This window comes from Cryptotermes secundus, unplaced genomic scaffold (assembly GCF_002891405.2).
Source record: "Cryptotermes secundus unplaced genomic scaffold, Csec_1.0 scaffold342, whole genome shotgun sequence".
Lineage (NCBI taxonomy): Eukaryota > Metazoa > Arthropoda > Insecta > Blattodea > Kalotermitidae > Cryptotermes > Cryptotermes secundus.
In genome coordinates, this window is record NW_019721764.1 from 691866 (window position 1) to 695987 (window position 4122).

Sequence of the window (4122 nt, forward strand, 5' to 3'; positions counted from 1 at the left end):
CAGTTTGAACAGGTTTGAGAACAGGATATTGAAGAGGATATTTGGACTGAAGAGAGATGAAGTGACAGGAGGTTGGAGANCTGGAGCTGAGTGGTCAGCTTCATGCCCTTGCCGCTTTACAGGAGGTTGCAGAAAACTGCATAATGAGGAACTTCATAACTTGTACTCTTCTCCAAGTATAATTAGAACGATCAAGTCAAGGAGGATGAGGTGGGCAGGACATGTAGCACGAATGGGGGAGAAGAGGAATGCATGTAGGATATTGGTGGCAAAGCCAGAAGGAAAGAGACCACTGGGAAGACCAAGGCGTAGGTGGGCGGACAATATTAAAATTGTTGTTAGAAAGATAGAATGGGATGGTATTGATTGGATTGATCTGGCTCCGGATATGGACCCGTGGAGGGCTCTTGTGAACATGGTAATAAACCTTCGGTTTCCATATAATTCTGGGAAGTTTTTGAGTAGCTGCAAATTTGGCTTCTCCCCAAGAAGGACTCATCTCCATAATAACATAATATCTTCTGGTGATCTCTGTTTTCGAATACAGACCCTCTGAAATTAGTTTGGTTAAATTTGAAGGGAGCTTCTGTAACATCATTTTTTTAATATCATTGTCCCATCTCCTTCTGGGTCCTCTAAGCTGTAGATTTTCAAAAGGCTTTCCTGACAAAGATCTATATGTAATACTCATGTCCTGCAGTTTGAGTCCATATCTCACTTCCGTATTCTAACAGTAGTATTTATCTTGTAAATAGCTCCATGAAATAGATTCCTTCTTGAGAAGCTAATCATCTCGCAAGCGGTAAAGAAAATGCCCGGCCTTTTGTGGAATTCGAAGATTTATCACGACGTTCACAAGGGTCCGCCCCTAGGCCCTATACTGAGAGATTCCAAATCCTCAAGCTGCATAAAACACTTGATATCTCGCCATGCAATATTCCAAACTGGCCACTTCATCATGTTAAGCGTAGGGAATACAGGGCGTCCCAGGAGGAAAGATCAATATTGTGGGAGGTCATAATATCGGTCATTCTGAGCAGAAATTGTAAAAAAAAAAGTAAAGGTATCCCTGTAACAGGCATTGGAGGCCAATAGGATTGTGAGATGTTGAGGTTCCCACATTTTCTAGACAATCGGCTCATAGATGGCGGCAAGATTGTCAGACTTACGGGCTGGCCACCCTTTACCCCCAAGAATATTCCTGGTGCTTATTTCTGTTAGAGGCTGTGTCGACCCCAGAGTCATAGTGCGGCTGGAAGGATTAGGTCAAGTGAAAAATCCAGTGACCTCAACGGGACATTTACCCGCGACCTTCCGGCTTGTAGCATAGTGCCTCAACCAACTACGCTACCGCGTGCCCCCAAGCATAAAGTGTATACGCGTATGTGCATGTGTCCTATTCCGAAACCTTTCCGGGATAGTGCTATTTCACTGCACAGTAGTTTGTATTTGGCGCTCAATATTGTCCTTCCATTTCACTTGCGAATCGGTGTGAAGCGTCAGTTGGCCGTTGTGACTGTTGATAGTGACATTGTAGGAGTGTTATGAAAAATGGCGCACAGTTTCACAAATGCCGAATAATATGATATGCTATATGCTGTACTCACATGATTTGCAAAGTGCATCGATGTTGAAGGTGGAATTTTCGAAACTGTCTTATACTAGGTAAACTGTACCAACTTTATCACTTGAACAATAAATACCGGTATTAGAAACAATACGTAATATCTCTTTCTTATCAACAGTTTTGGAACGGTAGAGTGAAATAAGTCTCCTTCAGAAACCGTTCGGAATAGGACACATGTACATATACAATTTTTGCTTAAAATGACCGATACCCTTTATATTGAATAAACACTTCCGGACGGAGATCTTTCACGATGATGGTTCAGTACATAGCTAACAACCCTTCAGCGCAAGAAGGGTTACAATACAGGTGTCGCAGTCGGAAGCTTACAACCTTATCGGTCATGAATTTTCAGTAGTCTGCTTTATTTAACTGAGGATGTCAATTTGACCGCCATTCACAGTAATTCTCCATATTGATACTGTATAGCCATTACAAATGACCGCTTCTGTGATCTAGTGGTCAGAGTTCCTGACTACAGATCCAGAGCTCCCGGATTCGATTCCTGGCGCTACAAGATTTTCTGAGAAGTAGTTGGTCTGGAACGGGGTCTGCTCAGCCTCATCAGGATAATTAAAGAGCTCTTTGAAGGAATAGCGGCTCCGGTCTAGAAACCCGAAATTAACGGCCATGGGGTTCCGTTGCGTTGACCACGTGACACCCTCTATCCGCTAAAGTTGGCACTAACTTCGCCGACAAGCGGCGGTCGCTCGGTCGGTATAGTTAGCTTGCGGAGTACAGGCCACGGATTTCTATAGCCATTACAAAATTCAAAATACATCATTTGTTCATAAAAATCTGTTAGTAAATCAGTCGGTCAAGAGACTCGATACTTTTATGTAACTTGAAAATTCATTGCCGCTTTCACACAAGCCTACTAGTCGACTCAGTGTTTAGCCAGCTCATCGCAATCCATGCCTTCACTTCCTACGGAGTTAAACTTGCCGGAAGAATGTTGGACAGACAGTGTTTTGTTAAGAGTGAAAATCATCGATCATTACTACGTCTGTGTTATCGCCCTTATTATTATGGTTATAATAATGGATCAATGTCCTCTGCTATGGGAATTTCTTTATTCCAATTAACTGAATATTCCCATGAAGTTGAGTCTATCTTGAGGAGCCAATTGTAGCTAAAGAAGTCAAGAAATTCCCTGTCTTCTCTGGAATTGAAATTTCAGTTATTATCTTCACAACAGCCCGTCATCTGTCCCTATCCTGAGTTAATTAATCCACACCATGCCCGCCCATCCTCCATTAAGAATCATTTTAACATTACCTTCCCATCTACAGTTACGTCTTCCAAGTTGTCACTTCCCTTCAGTTTTTTCGTCTCTCCTTTTCGTTTTGATAGTTACTATAGTTACTGAAGTTCGGCATTATGTTCAGCTGTCAAAATCCTTCCTTATTTCAGTTAGAATGAACAGGATTGTTGACCTCAGGGTCCTACATGAACGGTTCAGTTGACAAATCACGGCTAATAAACTAAAAATAGCTTCTGTACTCTATAACATCCAAATGACGAGTGAAGCCTGGAACTTAACGAGCGAGATGTGAAAATGTGTTTCCTGGTCAGGGCTGTCATACACCTCATCGGACGGTAATAAACTGGTGCGGTGATATTATGCAATGGAACTTGGAAGGAAAAATATTTTTCTCAAATAAATCCTGTGGCGTTGTTGCCCAGTAAGTGGACATAACTCTATATTGTGTTGTGTACTTACTCTTACTGTACTTACCGAATATTTGGCCATGGTAATTCTGCTCTTGTCAGTTGATCTTGACAATGGACTTGACAGTTACAAACTGATAGGTAAATAGCCCTTCCAGTATATATACATCTTTCCACCAGAACTACTTAATGGAGGAGGGGAGAACTAGCCAATGGTTTAGTAGCAGGAAAGAAGTCGTGACAGATTCACAAGGAAATAATACGCGATTGTTCTTACGTTGACGTCCTGAATTTACGCATATGTGTTAATCGCAGGCGGTAGGTTATGTGATTCCCCGTAGAAGTCGTGTTTTTTTTAATATCCTGATTTCAGCTACTGTGGCTTGTTACCGATCTGTTTCCGAGAATGCTGTCCAACAACATTCCATATATTGTACTGTCCTTGCTTCTGCCATCCCACCTGCATCATCAGCCAATCATAACTCTTCAAATTTACAAATAGAAAAATTCAGTAACACTGGTAGATTCAAAATGGTTCTGACGATAGTTTTCTGCAATTAATATTACAGCATTCCTGGACATTGTCCAACTTTATGGTGTTCCAAGAACAGTTTATAATATCAAATAATGAAAAACAAGTTGCTAATAATAATAAACGTGGTACGACCAGTATATTGTATTAAGAGGTTTGAATAAAAGAGTGTCTATATTTTGCAGTGAAAAAGTTTATTCTTGTCATAATTTTTGCCTACCTAAACATTCATGGCATGTTAGTTATAAATGGATATAGAACTTAAACAAATAAGAGTACTGATTTGAAAAAT

The 4122-nt window shown here is 40.9% G+C and overlaps 1 long non-coding RNA gene across 1 annotated transcript in view; it reads right to left on the minus strand.

Moving 5' to 3' along the window:
• The window catches only part of LOC111875668, a 10301-nt gene extending 6513 nt beyond the window's left edge, over positions 1–3788 (minus strand). Inside the window, exon 1 of the long non-coding RNA XR_004512641.1 lies at positions 3366–3788. This is a non-coding gene — a long non-coding RNA (uncharacterized LOC111875668). The remainder of the gene's footprint in view (positions 1–3365) is intronic.
• Positions 3789–4122: the final 334 nt, after the last annotated feature.